The sequence below is a fragment of the Diadema antillarum genome, unplaced genomic scaffold, assembly GCF_040938485.1.
Source record: "Diadema antillarum isolate AM-2024a unplaced genomic scaffold, OU_Dant_1.0 seq00000924_RagTag, whole genome shotgun sequence".
Taxonomy (NCBI): Eukaryota; Metazoa; Echinodermata; class Echinoidea; order Diadematoida; family Diadematidae; genus Diadema; species Diadema antillarum.
The window spans coordinates 459,251-483,136 of NW_027271775.1; the positions used below are offsets into that span (position 1 = coordinate 459,251).

Here is a 23,886-nt window from a genome sequence, read left to right on the forward strand (position 1 = left end):
CTGATTACCACCACATAAACATAAAATTAATAATTATTGAGGTATTTTATGTTGCGTAAATCATTCCACAATACTTCAATTACATTTATACCCTTTGCTTTTGCATTTATCATGCATACTGTTCACTGTGCTTAGAATTATTGTAGATGGAAGAGAGTGGAAGTCCTGAGAAACTATTACGTTGCTCATCTGTTATCATCTGATATGAAGTGCTTGCATGTCAACCAAGTTTGATCCAAGATTGACAGCTGTCCACACAGTTGAAATAGATGCGATCCACACCTGGTCCAATTGACTGGTTTTGAGCCTTTAACCAGTAGAGTTCTACTCCCTGTGCTACACCAACGCTGCAAAGCAAAGCTGGTGTGTTCTCTCTGTTGGTCAAGACCCTGCTTTAAAATACATAAACAACATACTGTTACAAATGAAGTACACTGCTTATCTTTTAACATCGATAAAATGAAAGAACTGAAATATGTGTTGTTAGAATGGGAGAACATAAATATCATTATCACAAATGTTACGAAGAAAGTTACATTATGTTTTACATATTTTAGACAGATACAACCAATTTCTTGTAGTCATAACTTGCGAACACAACTGTACTGAAACATTCACAACTTCACATAACATCACATCACCTTTTATGTTAACCTTTCTTTTCATGAATACATACACCTATTTCTCTTACAGGAGTACAGCATATACATCATAGTTCTCTGGATGTATATCATGTTTAGCTACGATGTAAATTGGACAGAACAAAACTACACTTGTACAGTCACATTTATAAGAATAAGGAATATGTGAATAACATTTCATAAATGTAATATGGAATTAACAAACTGTTTCAGATCACAGACTTTAGATGATAGAACATATATTACAAACATTTCAGGGGAAAAAAAAATAATTCTGAAGAAACACCTGTGTATGCATAATTCTACAGGTTATGCTAATACAGCTTAAAAACACACCTGGAGAGATTATTGTGAGAATTTAATTTGAACACTGAGTATGATTGAGCCTGATTTTGTCAAAAAGTTGTGTGAAAAGTTAAATGCATACAAATCTGACAAAAAGTAGGGGGAAAAAAAAGCAAAAAAGAAATAAAACTCACCGGTGGAAACACTTGGGTACAAGGCTGGACATGATTGCGGCACAAGCACAGACCAGTTCATCATTCACCAGGCAAATATAAAGACATAAAGATGTTAGCCATAAACACCTAGATGAAATACACCTAATTGATGCTTTTTTCATTTTGGCCAGTGCTTTATTCTCACTACCATGGGTGCTAAAGAGAAACAATGACATCAATCAATGAAAGCAAATGTTTGAGAAACAGGGGTTTGAAAACTCAAAACATTTTTCATAAATTTGCATGAAATCAATCAAAACTTGTGCTATGTAGCTCATAATGTTTACGTAATAAATACAATTCTTGCACCACATACATGATCACTCATGGATTTCACTCTATCTTCTCTGGTGAAATATTCATTTCTATCAATTACAACATATGCCTATTGATCAGGTTTTGCACATATAAATGCAACTCCTACTTTTTCCATTTATTTCAAAGCACTTTCATCAGCATTTACAATTTGATTTTCCTCAGCTCTAAACGCTCATCAAATAGTAACACAAACTTATCATTATCAGCATTTAATTCTCTGAAAAAAAATATTTTTCAAAATGATTATTATGCCAAAATCTACCTTTCTGCACTGTCATTTTCTGGGCTATGTTTTATTTCTGTTGTGCCTGTTCTATTTTTATTCTTTGTCTATTCTATTTCAATTCCATTTTCTGTCTTTTGTTTTATTTCTGTTCCATACTGAACTTGTATCTTCCTTTTATAGTTACATTTCCAACAATGATATTTAGAGAAGAGCAACTACCAGCTCAGCTACTGCTTTGTGAAAAGGGTTGATAATTCTCACCTAGATTCAGCATTACCACTTCATAAATTTTTAATATCACCACTATTGCTGACATACATGTAACATTATAATTACAGTCCTTTAAATCATTTTTGCAATTACACAATTTATGTGTTTTTCCTTCTTCTTGACATGCAAGCCCACATTTCTTTCAACAAGCAATCAAAGATCATTGTTTCTGTTGCATGCTCTTGTCGTTGTCTATTTATTTTTTCTTTATAATGTCAATGTGTTATGTAGTACTTTTATTGTTGCCCAAGTTTTGTTTCCTGTGCACAATCAAGGTCGCTTCAGTGGATCTCTCCACCCTTTGCACACTTTGCTCATGGCACACTGTTTTCCTCACTTCAATCACTTCAGTATTCATTACAATTTAATATTATCATAAGGTTTCACTACTGTTGAACATTCTGTTCATTTCATTCATCATATTTCATCTATTCTCCATAACATCATAAAAATATGTATGATGAAAGATGAAAATATATTTCATTTGATTTCAGCATTGTGAAAAAAACCTTGAATAAACATCTAATGTTATTAGTAAAAACAAGTTCAGTGAAACAGTATTCAAATAGCTTCATGGTAACTGTAGTAAAGGCGAATAACTTCAATGGTGAGATCATTAATACCTATACTACATACATGACCGATAAATGTGCCACCTTCTGTTGTAGCATCAACTTCATGTTGTTGATATTCATAAGAACACATCAAATTATGCCAAGCAAATCACTTGAACCTTGTCTGAGAATTTCATTAAATTCACCAATAACTATGCTTTTTGTGCTTATTTGGTGCAATTCAACAACTAATTTCCATAATTTCTCACATTATTTTTGGGTCATATTTAGGAAGTCTATAATCACTGAATTGTCACTTTCTGTCTCATAATGTCGCTGTTTTCTGTAGTACTAGTAGTCATACTTTTGTTGAAGTCTTGTTTCATATTCACAAGCATAATCTTCCCAGTGGAACCCTCCATACTTCACATGTTTTACTCATTGCAATTTTTTTTTTTAACTTCAAACACCTCAGTATTGATCATAAGTATCACTTCTACTCATTTGTTTTTGAATTGCTGTATGCTCTGTCCTATTCACACTTTTTTATTTTCCTCATTCTGTATTACAAAAGGAAATATGATGACAAAAGAAAATAAATATCAATTGATTTGAATATATGTGCCACATTACTTTGCGTAAACTCAAGACATCACTCATCAGAACTGTATTCTGATAGCCTCATGGTAACTGTAGTAAAGTGGAATAACTTCAACATGAAGTGAGTCTATACCTGTGCTATATACATGATCAATCAATGTATTACCTTCTGTTGTAGCATCAAGTACATGTTGTTGATATCCGTAAGAATACATCAATTTATGCACACATGAATCACTTGAACCTTGTCTGAGATTTTCATTGAAGTCACCAATAACTATGCGTTTCGTACTTCTCTGCTGCAATTCTACGAGTAGTCTCTTCAGTTTCTCACAAAATTGTTTCTTATCATATCTGGGAGGTCTATATATCACAGAAATGAGACATGAAGGACAAGTTACTGCAAATGTAATATATTCTAGATTATTGACATGTAAATCCAGCCTACTAATAGATTTGATTTTACTGTACACTGCAACTCCACCATGTGCTTGATTTTTCAGTGCCGAAAATAAGGGACTTTCATCTGAATAAGATTTTGACCGAGGTTGATTGTACATTTTAAAATGATCTAAATTCACATCAAAAATGTCATCATTAAGCCAAGTTTCAGTTAAACAAATAATATCAGAATTTCTACATAGGAGGTTTGATTGGATATCTTTGAAATGTGCTTTAAGACCTTGAATGTTATGTAGCATTATATTCAGAGTCGCAACAGAAACATCATTATCAAAGCTCTTTTCATCAACAAATGTTGGCATGTTTTCTAAACTTTCTTTAACAGTTGGATTGCAATATATAACTTTGGGATCAAAATCTTCAATAGTTAGTCCACGTATTGATGTGACACGGCTCAGAGCAACATATGCTTGTCCGGGCAAAAATATATTTTTCAGAGAAACAACAGCTTTTTCCATTGTCATGCCCTGTACTTTATGTATTGTGCATGCATATGCTAATTTCAAGGGAAATTGTTTCCTCGTATATTTTTTCCCAATTGATTCCTGTTGCATTTCTATTGACTGTGTTCCTACTTTTTCATTGTCAAATTTCACAAGCACACTTGAGGGTCTGGCATTTTCATTTACTCTTACTAAGTCAGTTACAGTGCCAATGCAGCCATTTGATAAACCTTTGGTCACATTCACATTTTTGATCAGCATCACTCTAGAATTTTCAGCAACCCAAAGATATGCTGGCAAAGAAGCTTTAGTACATCTCCGTGGCTTGTCACATGCTTTGTTTTTACCCTTATCGCCAAGTTCAAAATCTTCTGCATCAAGACAGATGATATTTGTGCATTTCTTGTGAAGCATTATTTTATTCCAGTCATTTACTTGTTTGTTTGAAGAATATATATGCAGTGCATCCTCACATTGCTCTCCAGTTTGGCATGATTGAAGAACTGCAAAATCATCACTTGATAATTCATCTTTCTTTTCTTTTACCCTTAATTTGTTCAAAAGAACAGCAAAGTCTGCATCATCCTTTTGTCTCATTATTTCATCCAAGTTAATCATAGAGAAGTTGTCTGTCCATAAAGAACTTTGCAATGTATCTTTATACAAAGGAGTACCTTTTACTGGGGGTAACTGATAAAAATCTCCAACTGCAATAACTGAAACCTTTCCAAATGGAGCATCATCACGCGTCTGCTTTATTTGCCTTAAACGTCCATGTACATACCACAGTAGCTTCTGATCAACCATGGATATTTCATCAATTATTAGTATCTGTAATTGGCCCAGCTGAGTACGTAAATGACTTATCTTTTCTTCTCCAAGGGGTTGATAAGGTAATGAAGCAGAAATGGGTATGGACAGTGCATTATGAATAGTACTACCATCAATATTGTAGGCTGCAATTCCAGTTGGAGCTACTTTCATAATTGAAAGATCATCTGGATTATGCATCATTTTACCTAGAATTCTTGTCCCTTCATTACATATGCATTTCACCAGATGACTTTTTCCTGTTCCAGCACCACCTGTCACAAATATCTGAAACGGTGTGGCTTCTTTTCCATTAACTCTGTCAAGACACCATTGTCGTATTTTGTAGAACACTTTTTGCTGCTTGCTGTTTAAAGTTCTTAATAAGACATTACTGTCTTCTCTCGAAATGCTACATGATCGAAATTCTATGCCATATGACTCTTTCTCCTGAGATTTAGATTCAAGATCTGGGATTCTAAACTCATTGTCAGCATCTTCAACTTCTACATGGATTTTAGCTGTTTCATGTCTTTCAACTTCTGTTTCTGGACAGAGTAATCCCCATGCATCTTCTTGTGCACCAAATTTCTCAAGATATTCTTGTGCCTGATCAATTGTATCAGCGTTTTTTTCATACTGCCTGAGATTTTCATTGGCAATACTTTTGACACTTTCCAAATTCTTATTAAACATTCGAACAGATCCATTTTGATAAAATTCCTCATATGTCAAAAATTGGTCAGGTTTTAACTGTTTATCAGTACGATATGGCAAAAATAGTTGCAATATACTCTGATAATATTTTTCTGGGGTTACAGTCGGTGAAAAACGAGGGTATCTCACTACAGCATCATTGGTTCTTGTTCTTTTTTGTATATAGCCCAGCTGATCTCTCAATTTAAACACACTCTGTTTCTGTTTCTTACCCTTTATATCAGATTCACTGAGTAGTCTATACTTTGAACAAAATGTGGCTAAACACATATTTTCAAATTCAAAACCATCAGGTCGGGCTTTATATTTATCAATTCTGCTTGGCATCCATGGGCTCCTATCATCATCGTCTCGTCTGCTTTGAATAACACTCAGTGGTAGACTCATTCTCACAGGGTTTGGTCCAACAGGTATAAACTCTACTTTTCTTGAGCACTCTTTCAATCTCAGGCCACAAACACGATACACACTTTCTTGTGCTGAAACTTCACGGTTTTGCATATACACATGTCCTATTTCTTTCATACTCTTTCGAGCATCTTCATTGCCCTCTCTCATTTCACTTTCAGCATTTTTCAAGAGCAAACTCATTTCTCTTTCTGCTTTTGACATGTATGACACAACATAAACAATGCAGGCATACTCATTTGTTATATACTGCAAATCCATATTGGCATTCCAAGCTCTGAGTAAGAATGAATTATATTGATTAACCCATATATCTTTTGGATCTCTTTTCATGACTACATCTTCTTTTGTAGCTACAGCATTATAGGCATCTTCAAATTCCTTTTGAGACATCCCAAGAGCTTCAAAGAGCTGCCTAGCATTATCATATTTGCCTTCCACACATGATGAATTCTTTACTGCAGACAGAACATCTTGAGCCTCATCTGTAACTTCTGGATTATCATCAGGCTTCACAACAAATGTTTTCTCAGAAGGTGGTCTTGGAAAATTAAATCTACAGGAGGTTCCCTTTTTCTTGCATGATTTTGAATGTTTCTTTGAGTGAAGCTGAACATTCTTCACTATTTCATACAGTTCTTCATCTTCATCCTCACATGGAATGTTGCATGAAATATACTTATCAATAAAATCTATGACAGTTTCATCTTTCTCGACACCCAAATTAGGTGCATTTTCAACCCAGAATAAACAGTGTGTATGTGGAGATCCTCTCTGTTGAAATTCAATCCTGTAAAAATAGTCAATTATCTTGCCAATAGGTTCTGCCTCAGAAAGAATCACTCTGTTCAAAAATGCATGAAAGCGTTTATCAAACATACGAGCTACTGTCACTGGATTTGATTTTAATAAATTACACTTATCTGTCCAATCCAGATCACTTGCTTTTCTCCCATCACCTTGTTGATTTAGCAATGTGTTAATAACTTCAGGCCATCTCATTTCAGCTGATGAAAATGATGCAAACCATGTAGGCTTTCCAAGTTGTCTAACCATTGCTAATACATCTTTCTGTGTAGATTGCCAGTATGGAGGTGTTCCTCGTATTTGTTTCAGAAATTTATATCCTTTATTCGAATCCAGTATCTCATGAAGTTTTCTTGCATCCTTTAGATCTGAACATCGCATCAATGTGGAATTATCTATTTTCTCTGAGCTTTTTCTGACAGCTATAGAAACACTAGAAAGTATTTGTTGCAGTTCATAAATACACTGAGCATAGAAAATATATTCTGTATTTTTTGCAAATCTGTTGTCTACATGCATCAAACGATTATGCAAATAACGACCAAGTGTTACTTTAATGTACCTGGTATCATGAAATGTTGGCTGGCCTGTTGGAAACAGAGCAGGAAAACATTTTGCCTCATTACTCTCATCCATCAATAGTGACACAGGACTATTCTTTTCACAAGGAGCACAGCATATAATATCATCAAAAAACTGATCAAGCACTTCTTGTCTCATATCGACCTTCTGCAAACATGTGCCCAACTGAATGCCTTGTAATCGTCCATCTTGATCATCCTCTATATCATCATCATCATCATTAGTTTCACTTAAATCAAATAGTTTACCACAAGCTGTTTTACTATTTTTGTCTGATAAATCAGAGTCCCATTCGCTATCAATAGCAATATCAGAATACCACTTATTATTCTTTTTCAAATATTCCAATGCAGCTAGGACATTGTTTTTCTTGACAAACTGATATTCATAATGTCCTTTATATGACAGTTTCCTCTTTAGCTTTACGCGAATTAATTGATCATCAGTCTCCGGTCGAGGTAATATCTTTACAGTTTCATTTGTGCGTGAAGGTACACAAACTGTTGGGCCATGCACTCCATATTGTCCTCCTTTAGGCAAATTCAAAACTTTCATAAATGGAATGTTTAGTGCAATCAAATGTGTTTCCAACTGATTCAGATTTCCAAGTTCCGCAGGAATAGCACGTAATTCTAAATTATTTCTGCTAGCTTCAGCAGGCATATTACCAGCTAATAATTTCCTGTGGCAAGTGTAACAAACCCATAAAAAATTTCTTGATGACTTTACTATTTGACAGTCAATATCACAGTCATCGCTGCATGTATGTAAATACTCCTCCTTTAAGCACCTCAAATCGTTATATTTTGCTTTTGTACACTTCAATACTTGATTCTTGAATAATAATTTCAAACATACGCAACATACATATTCAGGGCCGTGTGAAACAATTTCCCTAAATTTTTTCAAAACATGGTCACAATTTCTCATATTCATTTTTTCTTGTTTTTTTCGTTTCATGTTTCTCATTGCAACCTGCTGTCTGTACAAAAAATTTGTCTTGTACTTAATGTTTGAAACTTTCCTCATAATTTTCTTACGCCTCTCTCTGAATAAAGCATTGTTTTGATATCTAGCTTTCCTCATTTTCTTAAGCCTTTCTCTATGTAGAACATTGCACCCATAGTTTACTTTCCTCATTGTCTTCAGCCTTTTTCTGAATGAAGCACTGTTTTGATATTTGGCTTTCATCTTTGTTCTCATCCTTTTCTTAATTTTTTCTCGAAATGAAGCATCATTTTGGTATCTAGCTTTCATCTTTGTCCTCATCATTTTCTTGATTTTTTCTCTTAATAAAGCATTGCGTTGATATCTAGCTCTCATCTTTCTGCTCATTGCTCTCTTGACATTTTCTCTGTAAGTAGGATCGAACAAGTACCTGTTTCTTTGTCTCTCCTTAATTTCTCTTCTCTTTTCGAACCGGTAAGGTTCATCTGTTTGATATTTTACTTTCTTTGCAGCTGCATTTTTTAGTTTGCGGAATAGAAAAGGCTGAACATCTGATAAACATTCTATTTCTAACTGTCTTTGCTCATTTTTTTTCTTTTCTCTCTGTGCTCTCATTCGATCTCTATTTTTTCGTCTGGTAATATTTGCATTACTTTTTTTTCTTTGTTTTTTCCTTTTTGTAGTTTGCCTTGTAGTTTCAACTTCTTCAGATTCTTCAGTATCCCTACTCATTTTAACAGCACGTTCAATGTCATCCTCTAAAACTTCATTGTTCAATACATTTATTTGACAATCACCGACTTGTTTCGTAACTTTTCTCTCAGTTGTGAGTCTTCTCTTTCTTGTCACAGGCGTTTCCATAGCGGTAATGTTTTGTGGTCTTGACAAGTTTTGGCATGAACTTAATGTTTGGATCCTTGGACATACAGACTCTACAACATCGTAATGATTGCCATTTGTGTGTTGCAAGTAAACACCTCTTTGTGATGTAACAATTCCAAACTGAAGTTTGCTTGCACCAAATAATTTCCATTTTGAACAGTTTTCTTCATATGTATAAATATCAGTATCTAGTAGATTTGATAAGGCCATTATTTCCAATTCTGTAGCCCATGTGCCATTGTTGAATACTCTTTCCTTTGCAATGTATTTTACAACATCTGTGTATCCTGATTTTAAAAGGCTTACATAATCTTGCTTGTTTTGTAAAATATGCATAACTGTTGCTTTTCGAACATCACGGTGTGAATCTTCCTTGCCACATGTGACATATGACATAGCTCTGTAAAAGCAATTTCCATCACCACTAATTTTATAGATAGTTAATGGTTGTGACAGGACAGTAATATTACCATTTTCCACCATATCTTTTGGCACATCATTACTGCTACATTTGTCATTAACCTTTATGCCTAATTTGCAACAAAACTTCTCTCTGTCAAATTTATTCACAGGTGTGTACATGAGATTAATCTTTTTAATTTCTCCCACTTGCTTCACCTCGGATGCATCAACATCGACTACTGTCTGTTGACATGTGTTTTGTAATGGAATTTGTGTCTCTTGCAAGTTTGACACCATTATTTGTTTGGACATCATTTTCTTCACTCTAACACTGCCTTTCTTTAATGTCAAGTTTTCGGTAGCCTTAGATGATTCATGATGACTTTCTTTTTTACTTTCCACATTTGCATCTGAATTCACATGAAACACACTTAATTTTTCATCCAAAGTACTAGACTGAACAGCAGTTACACTTTCAACTACATCAAAATGATTGCTTCCAGTGAACACAATATATATGCCTCTTTCAGTTGTTACCTTGTTATAGTACCCCGGTTTCCTTGCAGACAAAATTTGCCAATTTTTTGTACGATCATCATACACATATATATCACAATCTAGCATATGTGCCATTGAACTAATATCAGTGTGACCAGCCCATGTTCCTAAATCCATCAATTTCTCTTGAAGTACAAAGTCCCTGACATTCTGATATTTCACTGTGTTAATTAAATTTTTAAATAAATCACCCATTTCCAGTAAATGTGCCACATTGGATTTCCTGAGCATGAAATGGTTTCCTTCACTGCCAGTAACTACATGAGAAATACTTCTGTAAAAGCAGTTGCCATCACCCATAACTCTCTTGATATTTACAGGTTTCCTCATACACAAATTTTCATTTGTATCTTCCACTGGTTCACTGGCTGCGCCACAGTAATTGACATTTAATCTATTGCACAAACACTGCTTGTCTACATATGTAATTGGTGCAAATTTTAAGTTTCTATCTCTTCTTTGTGTTGTCTTTTCAAGTGAAACAAATTCAACTTCATTCTCACTTCCATAGTCATCACTGCTTACATTAACTCTGGTTTCCTTTATTGTTACATTTTGAGTCTCATCACTATAACTCAGATTTCTTTCAATATGATGACAATGTTGCGAATAGTCGCTGTTTTGATCATTTATATTCCCACACGCAGTATTTAGGGTCTTTGATCTCTTAGAGCCACTAGTTGTCAATACATTTTTCTTAGAATTGAATTCTACTGCCAGACCGGTTAATTCAAACTGAGTAGTACGTAAATCACATGCCATAGATTTTGCCAAATTCAAACAGTGTACCTGTATACCTTGCCATGATGAAATGCTAAGCAAGACACTGCATCCATCTTGTACCAAGTATCCATCATGACTTCTGGAATGAGAATCAAACACATAATAACCACTGTGATGCCTAATGATTGCAAATGTACTCTCAGCAAAATTCATAAGACATGCATCATATCGGCACAGTTCTTGTTCTAATGCTTGACTCAATGGCAAAGCACCAAAATTTGACAAATTGTTTTGATCTCCTTCCAACACTCCATATTTCGATTCACCATAGGTTATTTGAAATTTTTCATCCAGAATATGAAGTTCCTTCGGTAATTCATCTATCATTACAAGCTCTTCATTCAGTTGTGAATCCTTCTTTATGTAATAATACAACTCATTCCCAAGTGTCAGAATCTGATCAAGATCACGAGGTCTCATTTCGATTCCATTCTTTGTTTGAATGTAGAGAACTGCCACAATAGAATTACATGCACATTGTTTGCCAGCAGTATAACCAAATCGTTGATCACCTTGATTAAAATTTCCTTGTGCGATTGTTTTAGTCAGAGGATATGATTGCCTTCTATCATATTCTGAATCTGAAAGAGAAACAGGCTTACAGACACGTTCTTCAGTCTCTAAATCATTTGCAGCTGGTTCACCATCTAATATAAGTACAGACGATTCTTGAACATCATATGAATTATGGTGGTCAACACTATTTGCAGAACCAGCATTCATTACTATGCAATCAGATGGATTAATAGTTTTTTCACGTTCAGGCAGGAATATTGATTCATTACAAACTTGAACACACATGTTTTGCATACCTGAAACAGGTTTGTGACACGGAGAGTGAACATTTACATTTGTAGTAGAATTCACAGAGAACAATTCATTCACTGATATTTGACTGTCACCTTCAACATCTTTTGTTTCGCTGTAACATGGGTTTAGTTCATGCATATCGTGGATTCTGTCACACTTCACTTTGGACATATCATTCGAGCCTGTGTTGTCTCTATTTGTGGAATTACTGTCCTCACGGTCAGATATTTCATTCTTACACAACTTTTCATTCTTTGCTGCATGTTCTCCTTCAAAAATGTCATGTTTCACCTTTTCATTGTTACGCACCTGTGAGTCAGCATTTTTAACCACTGGCACACTTTGTTTGTTGCGGATCTTCGTGAAACGACCTTTCTTTCTTGGTTGCCGTGCATTTCCACCTCCATAGAGCCTGTTTACATTCCAAACTTCTTTTTCAATGTCTGTGGAAAGGACAGAGACACATGTAGCCTGATCACCACTCAGTACGAAACATCCATTAGTCATATTCGGAGTGCTTTTAGCCACATCAGCCCAACTTCTCTGTGTTTTTGCATAGATTTGCTCAGAGTATTTTGCCATAACATGAGGTGACTGAACACACTTTGAATATACATTCAATACAGATTCAGTATACACCTGCAGACTATCATTTCGTTCTGTGTCCAAGTTTCGATTCATATTTCGCTTCACGAGTTCACCATGTTCTTCTTGCCTTGTTTCTACTTTTGATTTTTTGCCTTTGCTGGTCTTGGCTCTTCTCTGTTTTTCAAGATAGTAGCCTTTCATTGCTTTGCCAATGTAGGTCACGCCAGGTTGGAGAATCACACCATTTACTGATCTCACTGTGCTCTTGTTATTGGTCTTGGTCTTAGGATTGTTAGTCATTGTTTGGGATGTTGTCAGTTTGGCCTTCTCAATCACTTTTGTCTTCCTTGATTTCACAGTTGTCCAACCATCATCAACTGCAGTTTCTAATGGTTCAAATTGCCTCCTAGTGAGATTTGAGATGAATGTCGGATCTGATTCATCTCTGTCACAATTTGCTCTTTCCTCCACACACACATTTGTCATTTCTAGAACACCACGTTTGTTCTTTCTTCTCACATACCTCTTTTTCAGTCTCATCTTCGTTGGTTTCTTTCTCTGGTTGCTCTTGCGTGATGTAAGTGAAACATCAACATGAAAATCTTCATCACCAAGGTCTTCGAGAAGTTCGTATCTATTGAAATGACAAGGAATGCCAATTTTGTCAAAGATGCGATGGGCAATATTATTGCTTCCACATGCTGAACATATCCAAATCAACCTTGCATCACACATTCTAGCCTCATGAGAAATAGTTCCTGTACACATCACATGAAACTGCTTGCCACAATCCTCACATGGTACTCTGCTTTCATTTTCATTGATCACACTGCAACATGCATCACATTCACTGACCTCTACATTTCTCATCAAGTCACAACTATGGAGGATATCTAGGATATCACCAATAACAATCTTGAATTCACTTGCTTCCATTGTCAAACTACAGGGCTTTTGAATCTTTGAAAGTATAATGGTACCTATTACTAAATAAATGTATATCAATCAACTGTCAATCAACACAGTTATATTCCTTGAATCACTATACTTTTATGAATCACACCTACTCCACTAGTACTGCGATTGGTAACAAAATTGTCGGATTGAATAGCTTTGAAAGTTGCACTAATACATGTGTACAGTACATGTACTATATTTCACTGCAATACAAATTCCAGCAGTAAGCTGCAACACCGATCCATATAATGTTTCTACCAACAGGTGGGGATATTTCTACAATGTTTGCTTGTTTCTAGCAACAGGTGGCACTCTTTGTCTGTTACGTGCTTCAATTCCTACTTTATAGAAAAGCTATGCCAATTTCCTTTTACGATATCTGCCAACAGAAATTTCAGCTTCAATTCTCTAACATTTGATTTGACTAAATTATGCCTTTATCTCGAGATTATGCTCTTTGTAAAAAAGGTTACAATTTTACCAATTATGCTTTTGCCTTAACTGCACAATAATCGGTCTCCCTTATATGTTTTTCTCTTAGGGTAGGGTCTTTCGCAACAAAAATTTCAATTTCACCAATTATTCTTTGTCTTCACTGACAATTAAAGAAACAGTAATGTTTCTGTTTTGAGATGACTCCTTTTGCAATAAAGGTATGTCTTTTACTAATTGTGCTTTTGTTTTCACAGCCCAATATTTATAAATAGCCCTTTAAGGTGCAATATTAACGTCTCTCCCTTCATTTACTATGACTAAAATGCTTTTATCTGAAGATGGCGCTCTTCAATTATTCTTTTATCCTATTAACAATTAACGAAAATTCAAGACTCAAGATACCAAAAAATATTTTTACATAAAATTTTTAGTATACTTCTCGCCTCACCTCATAAATTGTTTCTCACACTTTTAACAATTCCTTCAAAATTTCAACTCCTAGCTATTAGCTCTTGCCAACTGTAGTTGATTTATTTGCAGCAACTTTCAATGCAGAATATATCAAATATCAAATAATCCTTGAAGGTGCAAATTTTGTCTACCCCAATTAGTTTACAACACTATAATGCTTTCGTCTTATGACGGCACTCTTTAATAATCTTTCAGTGTAATCTGGACTCTTAAACACCTTTTCTCAAATTAACTGTTTCTATTTTCAAGTTTCCAGCAAACTTCTCGCCTTCTCTAGGACAATTCTCTTTCCAGTTTTTAACTATCCTTTTAAAGAATGCACTCTTTCATTCAAACACTCTTTAAAACTCTGTTATTCTGCTTAATTTTTACTCCTTTTTCGTCAACTCTCACTCTTCCTCTCTTTGATTTCACTCTTTTTCTCTTTGACTCTAACCCTTTCTGCCTCTGATTCTGAAACTTTCTCTCCTTCTGATACTGTCTTATTCTCATGCACTCAGAAGTTCTCTGTTCTCAGCTTTCTTCAAGTTCAAGTTAAGGTATTTCAGGTAAAGTTCAAGTTAAGGTATTTCAGGTAAAGTTCAGGTATTTCAGGTATATTTCAGATATTTCAGGGATGAGTTCGTGAATTCCAGGATGAATTTCCAGATGTAATCTCAGTGAATATTCACTGAATATTCAAGGATGAAGGTGAAATGGTATGAGATGAAATGTAGGATGAAGATGATTCAACAAATAACAAACACAAACACAAACGTACTTTCAACAAAGACCAACATAAATCTCCTTCCAAAGCAACCAGTACCTGCAGAAAGAAAAGAAAGGAAAAATACAAACGTTACAACAATACCTGTATAGGCTATACAGTGAACTCTCTACAATTATCACTGATACGACGAAGTTCACTATAACAAGGTAATTTTTTTGTGGTCCTAGATTGTAATTTCAATTTGTATTGTATTATTTTTGTAACCCTGATATAACAAGGTTTCATTATAACAAGCACATTTTTCTGGTCCTGAGGACCTTGTGTTAAGGACAGACCACTAATAATGTGAGGTACACACATTCTGAAAATACATACCGGTACTTGAGAGGAATATGAGGCACAACACCCAAATTTTTTATACAAATCTTTGTAAAATTATTTTACTGTTCCTGCAATCTAAACAATTCTTATAACAAAGGAAAACCATCTTTTAAACTTATAATCTTGCTTAAAAACACATTTTTCACTGTGCACACATCTGCACAGGGAAACCCTATTGTTATAACACGGTCAGCATAACTCAGTGAAATTAGGTCAAAGTCAAGCTTGTGATGTGTAATTGTGGGACTACATATTGGAAAATAAATGACTTCTCTTCAGTTACATTTCATGATTAAACAGGAATGATACTTCTGTATGACAAAACAAGGTCCAGGCTAAGTAACGTTATATTTCTTCCCCTGCATGCCCCCTATAAAAAAAGGTGAAATGAAAGGGTTGTTGTTGTTGGTGGTGCTTAAAGGCGCATCATTCAATATTGAATATTTACGGGACAGGAAAGGGGGACAGGGAATATTTACGGGACAGGAAAGGGGGACAGGAATCACCGCTATATAGCACTGTAAAATACGCCCTCTACTGGTCGTGGTGTTAGCTACGCATTAAAGTATGGCGCCCGCATCTCGCCCAGATTTGGCAGAAGCAAATCACCAGAGTAACGCTAAGCCCTCTTAGTCAACGTCAACTCTTAAAGTAGGTTCTTTGGAACTTAGCCTTCCTAGTAATTACATAGCAAATCATGATATGGCTCACACCTTGTCCATTCAGGAAACGCGGTCTAACGTTAAAAACTTCGCAACTTCCTTCCTGATACTCCTGACATTTAAACGTACGGTCTACGCACTACAACAGCTTCGTACACGTATAGGGCCTGAGCTGTGGTGATACGATGGGCATGTCCCCAGACACTACTGAACACATAAGAGTGATACTACTGATAGACCCTAACGTTTATTATAGTCACTAACACTAACAGCACCACGACTACACACATGAAATTTTGTTCTAAAAACCCAAACATCTGTGTTTAGGCATGCCTGCGTTTACAGACTAATACCCACCTGGTACTCGAACTCCAAACTAATCAAACCGTCAGTCTCACGCAAAGGTCTTCAGAAGTCGTATTTGTGAGCCTGTCGCTGCGCTGCCACGCCAATGCAGTAGGTTACGAATTGACAAACACGTACACCACCTCCGTATTGTATATGTGGGTAAGGTACTACGCATAAAGCATGGAGCTACTAACAGAGTAGAGCCATGGTATAAGCGTACGAGCACGCGTGCGCTTCTATACTCTTTGGTACGTACGTACACTCCACGCAGGCATGCACTGTGTGGATCACGGAGGGAGCACTGCGAGAGACGCGATACTACCATGGAAAGCCCGTCGCACACGCCCGAGAATTCGTGGGTGTTTCATAAAGCTGTTCGTAAAGTCACCAACAACTTTCGACCGACTGGTGATCAGTTCTTGTGCTGAATTATTGAAATTCTAATAACTATAGCAATCGAAAAGTGATCACCAGTCGCTCGTAAGTTGTTCGTAACTTGATATACGAACAGCTTTATGAAACAATTTACGCACAACTTTGTCTTCACATACTACAGTAATATTCTCAAAGCTGCGGCGATGAATGGTACATTTCCCCCTTTCATGGGTAGCCGTTGGCCGAAAAATCGGTCTGCATAATTATTTCTTTCTGCAAATTTCTTTGCAGAAACGCATGAAAAACAGCCCCATCACCCCAATATTTTGCATATGTTTAGTTCATGTCACGCACATTATTTCACAAAATAACTACAACTACTTGATCGGACACCATCTTGGGTATGTAAATTAGGGACAAAGGTCACAATTTTCTCATCCTGTATCTTGGTGAATACATGTCCTATCTCTCCCATATTTCGCACACGCAAAAACCATTTCACAAGAATCATCTCACAAAATAACTGCTTTTTGCACAGATGCCATCTAGCCTGTGCAAAGTGGAGTCAAAGTTCGACATACGTACTACACCAGGTACTTCTTTCTGTATCTTCATGATCGTACGTGTTATCTCTATGGGAAGGAATTTTTCCAGATATGAAAACTGACATGATTGTCTTTATCGAGTACTAGCTCACTTACCCTTAACTGAATTTCTCCCACATTTTAATATGTTGTAGCTGACACTTTGAGATGTAGTGTGAGCGTCCTCCGTGTTTTCACCCGATGTCGGGATTAGAAGTGAAAATTGACATGATCCCCTTTATCAAGCACTTGCTCATTCACCCTTCAGTGAATTTCTCCCAGATTTTAATATGTTGTAGCTGACACTTTGCGCTATCGCATGTGTGCCCTTCGTTTTTTCAAGCAATGTTGTGATCACGTTAGAAAACCTGGTTGAAATTAAAGCCTATCTTCGATGTACTGAGATATTTCTTTCTTTCTGCAACTTTCTTTGCAATAACTATTAAAAAACGGCCCCTACCACAACCATATTTTGAACATGTTTACTTCATATCATATACATTATTTTATAACGTAACAACTTCTTGATCGGACACATCTTGGGTATGTAAAGTATAGACACAAAGGTCATAAATGTTTCACCCTGCATCTTGGTGAACACCTGTCCTATCTTTCACATATTTTGCACACGTATAGACAATGCCCAAGAATCGTTTCACAAAACCATAGAGATTGTAATTTGTCATGACTGACAAATTAAGGTGTTCCGATTTTTTTTTTATCAATGATTCGTTTCCTGATCGCAAAAGGATGACCATACAGGTTTCAAATGTGTCTAGAGACATTGGCCGTGTGATGTTTGCATTCTCATGTAGAAAAAGGAGTCATATCTGCCATTTTTCGGTATGTATAAATTAGGGTCAAAGGTGATAGATGTTTCATCCTCTATTTTGGTGAATACATGACCTACCTTTCTCATATTTTACACACGCAAAGACCATGTTACAAGAATCATTTCATAAAACAACCACTTTTTGCTTAGATGGCATCTTGTCTGTGCAAAGTGCGTTCAAAGGTGGTGTACTTCTTTCTACAGGTATCTTCGTTATGACGTACATACGGGAGGGAATTTTTCTGGATGTGAAAATTGACATGATTGTCTTTATCGAGCACTGCCTAACTTCAACACCCTCGGTGAATTTCTCTCAGATATTGATATGTTGTAGCTGAGGCTTTGCGCTATCGTATGAGTCTCCTTCGTTTTTTCACACGATGTCGGAATCGCGTTAAAAACTTGGTTAAACTGAAGGTTAACTTCGATGTATTGAGATACTCTTTCTGCAACTTTCTTTGCAGTAACTCAAGAAAAACAGCCCTTAACATCCCCATATTTTGCACATGTTTAGTTCATGTCACGTACTTTATTTTATAAAACACCACTACTTGATCGGACACCATCTTGGGTATGTAAATTAGGGTCAAAAGTCATAAATGTTTCATCTTGTATCTTGGTGAACACCTGTCCTATTTTCCCCATATTTTGCACACGTATAGACGATGTAGGAAGAATCATTTCACAAAATAACGACTTCTTCCTCAGATGCCAACTTAGGAGTGTAAAGTCGAGTCAAAGGTCATATGTATTTGTTGTTGTATCTTCGTTATTTAGTGTATACAGAATTTGGCACCAAAGATGGCAGATGTGACTCCCTTTTCTAAATGAGAATCCAAACATCACACGGCCAATGTCTCTAAACACATATGAAACCTGTATGGTCATGCGTATTGCGACCAGGACTCGAATCATTGATAAAAAAAAATCGGATCACCTTAATTTGTCAGTGATGACAAATTACAATCTCTAGTTAGGTGATCCGAGTATCCTCTCGGATCACCTATTGTATCTGTACGGATTCTTTCTTCTTCTTCTTCTTCTTCTTCTTCTTTCTTTATTTCTCCCCAAAAGTTGTGCAGAGGTTAGCTCAGAAAGTGCTATGTCTATCAAGTTCAAACTTATACCATGTATGTATAGTGTCCCAAAGACGGCAATCGAACTAAAATCAAAGTGATCAGTCGACCGTGACGTCACTATGACGTCATTATATGAAAACACATTCTCAATCATATCTCATTAATGGAATGAAGTTTTTCAATGAAATTTACGTCACATATATTTCAAGTTATGCGCATTTTACTCATATTCTCAAAATTCACATTTTCTCTTGATACGTGCGCGTACGCGCGCGTTGAAATATTTGTATGCTCAAATCGAGCTCAATTTTTTTTTGCACACGTTTCAGACCATTTGGAGCATTTTTTGAAAAATTGAAAAAATCGGACGGACGCGTACGCGCGCGCGCATATACGCACGCACAGCTCATATGCAATAGAAATTTTCAGTTTTTTCACACAGATCGGATTTCCAAAATGTCAAGGAATATTTCTATCAAGTTTCAAGTCGATCCGACTCAATATGACGTCATACGGGCCCGTCAAATTCAAAATTCCGCGCGTGCGTCAATGGGGATACACAGTGCAACTATGCCAAAAAACCGCCAATTTTAAATCGGATTTTACTCGTCAGGATGGACGATGACCCCCCATTTTCTTGACATATTCTAAAAGCTGATGAGTTGTACATGTCATTTCATGGGTTGGCGATACTGAAAAAATGATTAAAAGATATCACATTTCTTAATAAAGTAAACAAAGTAAATTTTCAAAATGACGTCATCAAATTTCAAATTCACTCGAGCGTATCTCACTTAAATTTCGCCAATTTTCACCCAGATTTCAGTATGTTGTAGCTTATGAAATGTTCTTTCATTAATGTAAAAACAACATTTTGATTGGATAACGTCATCACCTCGTAAAAATGGATTGAAAGTATCCTTGTAAAATTTGACCAGTTTACGTGTTATCTCTATGGGAGAGCAGTTTTTCTGGCAGTGAAAATTGACATGACTATCTTTTTCGAGCACTAGCTCACTTATGCTTTGGTGAATTTTTGCCAGATTTTAGTATGTTGTAGCTGAGACTTTGGGCTATCGTAAGTGTGCCCTCCATTTTTTCATACGACGTCGGCATCACGTCGAAAAATTTGGTTGAAAATTGCATGTGGCTTCGATGCAGCGTCAATTTGCTTAATACACAGGGCCTATGGAGCATGAAATAGGTCATTGCATAGCGCATCCGACTCGTAATCCTAAGGTCCCTGGTTCGATGCTCACCCCTGCCAGTTGTTTTTAAATTTTTTAAACACTATTTTTTCTTCTTTTTCTTTAGTTAGTCTTAATCTCCTTTCCTAACTTTATCTTTTTCTGATTTTTTTCATGCTTCTCCTTCAAATTTCTATAAAAATAACATAATTTTTTCTTTATTTTTCTTTCTTTCTACTACTTTCTGTGCAATAGATGAACAACAACAATGGCTATTAATCCCATATTTTGCACATGTTTTGTTCATGTCACGTACATTATTTCATAAAATAACAATTACTTGATCGGACACCATCTTGGGTATGTAAATTAGGGTGAAAGGTCATAAATGTTTCATCCTGTATCTTGGTGAATACATGTCCTATCTCTCCCATATTTTGCACACGCAAAGACCATGTTACAAGAATCATTCCACAAAATAACCACTTTTTGCTCAGATGCCATCATGTCTGTGAAAAGTGCGGTCAAAGGTCATATATTCTTCTTTCTGTATCTTCATTATTGATTTTGAAATGCAGTATTGCAGTATTGATTTTGAAATGCAGAAATAAAAACTGAACTGAACTGAACTGAATTATGACGTGTTATCTCTATGGGAGTGCAGTTTTTCTGCAAATGAAATTTGACATGACTATCTTTTTCGAGCAATAGCTCACTTATGCTTCGGTGAATTTCTCCCAGATCTTAATATGTTGTAGCTGAGACTTTGGGCTATCGTATTTTACCCTTCGTCTTTTTCATACGATGTCGGGATCACGTTAAAAAACGTGGTTGAATTTAAAGCTTATCTTCAATGTATTGAGATGTTTCTTTTCTTTCTGCAACATTCTTTGCAATAACTCAAGAAAAACAGCGTCTATCACCCTCAAATTTTGCACATGTTTAGTTCATGTCACGTACATTATTTCATAAAATAACAACTTCTTGATCAGACACCATCTTGGGTATGTAAATTAGGGTCAAAGGTCATAAATGTTTCATTCTGTATCTTAGTGAATACATGTCCTATCTCTTCTATATTTTGCACACGCAAAGACCATGTTACAAGAATCATTTTACGAAATAACCACTTTTTGCTTAGATGCCATCCTGGCTGTGCAAAGTGGGGTCAATGGTCAAATATACTTCATTCTGTATCTTCGTTACAGTGTATACGGAATTTGGTACCAAAGATGGCAGGTCTGACTCGCTTTTCTAAATGAGATTCCAAATATCACACGGCGAATGTCCCTAAACACAGATGAAACCTGTATGGTCATGCCTAAATTATGTATTTGTTGCTGTATCTTCGTTATCTAGTGTATACAGAATTTGGTACCAAAGATGACAGATATGACTCCCTTTTCTAAATGAGAATCCAAACATCACACGGCCAATGTCTCTAAACACAGATGAAACCTGTATGGTCATGCCTATTGCGATCAGACCTCGAATCATTGATTAAAAAAAAAATCGGATCACCTTAATTTGTCAGTAATGACAAATTACAATCTCTAGTTAGGTGATCCGAGTATCCTCTCGGATCACCTTCTGTATCTGTACTGATTCTTTGTTCTTCTTCTTCTTCTTCTTCTTTATTTCTCCTCAAAAGTTGTGCAGAGGTTAGCTCAGAAAGTGCATTGCCTCTCAATGTCAGACTTATACCATATATGTATCATGTCGCAAAGACGACAGCGCAAGTAAAATCATAGTGATCAGTCGACCGTGACGTCACTATGACGTCATTATATGAAAACACATTTTCATGCATATCTCATTAATGGAATGGAATATTTCAATGAAATTTACGTCACATATATTTCAAGTCAAGCGCATTCTACTCATATTCTCAAAATTCATTTTCATCTCAAAACGCGCGCGTACGCGCGCGTTGAAATATTTGTATGCTCAAATCCAGCTCAAATTTTTTTTGCACACGTTTCAGACCATTTGGAGCATTTTTTGAAAAATTGAAAAAATTGGACGGACGCGTACGCGCGCGCACATATACGCACGCACAGCTAATATGAAATAGAAATTTTCAATTTTTTCACACAGATCGGATGTCCGAAATTTCAAGGAATATTTCTACCAAGTTTCAAGTCGATCCGACTCAATATGACGTCATACGGGCCCGTCAAATTCAAAATTCCGCGCGTGCGTCAATGGGGATACACAGTGCAACTATGCCAAAAAACCGCCAATTTTAAATCGGATTTTACTCATCAGGATGGACGGTGACCCCCCATTTTCTTTACATATTCTGAAAGGTGATGAGTTGTACATGTCATTTCATGGGCTGGCTATGCTGATAAAATGATTAAAAGATATCAAATTTCTTAATAAAGTAAAAAAAGTAAATTTTCAAAATGACGTCATCAAATTTCAAGTTTACTCGAGCGTATCTCACTAATCCTTTGCCAATTTTCACCCAAATTTCAATATGTTGTAGCTTATGAAATGCTCTTTCATAAATGTAATTAAACAATTTTGATTTGATGACGACATCACCTCGAAAAAATGGATTGAAGGTAACCTTGTCAAATTTGACTAGTTTACGTGTAATCTCTATGGGAGTGCAATTTTTATGGAAATGAAAATTGACATGACTATCTTTATCGAGCACTAGCTCACTTATGCTTCGGTGAATTTCTCTAAGATTTTAATATGTTGTAGCTGAGATGTAGGGCTATCGTAAGTGTGCCCTTCGTTTTTTCATACGTTGTCGGGATCACGTTAAAAAACTTGGTTGAAATTAAAGTTTATCTTCGATGTATTGAAATATTTCTGTCTTTCTGCAACTTTCTTTGCAATAACTCAAGAAAAACAGCCCCTATCACCTTCATATTTTGCACATGTTTAGTTCATGTCACGAAAATTATTTCATAAAATTACAACTACTTGATCAGACGCCATCTTGGGTATGTAAATTAGGGTCAAAGGTCATAGATGTTTCATCCTGTATCTTGGTGAATACATGTCTTATCTTTCCCATATTTTGCACACGTAAAGACCATGTTACAGGGATCATTTCATAAAATAACCACTTTTTGCTCAGATGCCATCTTGTCTGTGCAAAGTGGGGTCAAAGGTCATATGTACTTCTTTTTCTATCTTTGCTATGACGTGTTATCTCTATGGGAGGGAATTTTTTAGATGTGAAAATTGACATGACTCTCTTTATCGAGCACTATCTTACTTATGCTCCGGTGAATTTCTCTCAGATTTCAATATGTTGTAGCTGAGACTTTGCAGTATCAGGACTCGAATCATTGATTAAAAAAAAGATCGGATCACCTTAATTTGTCAGTGATGACAAATTACAATCTCTAGTTAGGTGATCCGAGTATCCTCTCGGATCACCTTCTGTATCTGTACGGATTCTTTGTTAGGTGATCCGAGTATCCTCTCGGATCACCTATTGTTTCTGTACGGATTCTTTCTTTATTTCTATCTCCTCAAAATTTGTGCATCGATTAGCTCAGAAAGTGCATTGCCTCTCAATGTCAAACTTATAC

General features: G+C 35.9%; 1 long non-coding RNA gene across 4 annotated transcripts; it reads right to left on the reverse strand.

The window, feature by feature from the left end:
• Positions 1-224: 224 nt before the first annotated feature.
• On the reverse strand, positions 225-16,523 carry LOC139741371 (uncharacterized). 4 transcript variants are annotated; one of them, XR_011711621.1, is made up of 7 exons: positions 16,282-16,523; positions 14,933-14,977; positions 12,833-12,943; positions 12,031-12,164; positions 10,918-10,990; positions 1,121-1,144; positions 225-392 (listed from the first exon to the last, which is right to left on the reverse strand). It is a non-coding gene; the product is annotated as an uncharacterized lncRNA (long non-coding RNA). The 4 variants fall into 4 exon arrangements; XR_011711619.1 differs by having other exon boundaries at positions 253-389; positions 16,282-16,522; XR_011711620.1 differs by having other exon boundaries at positions 297-389; positions 10,926-10,990; positions 16,282-16,521.
• Between the last annotated feature and the right edge of the window lie 7,363 nt (positions 16,524-23,886).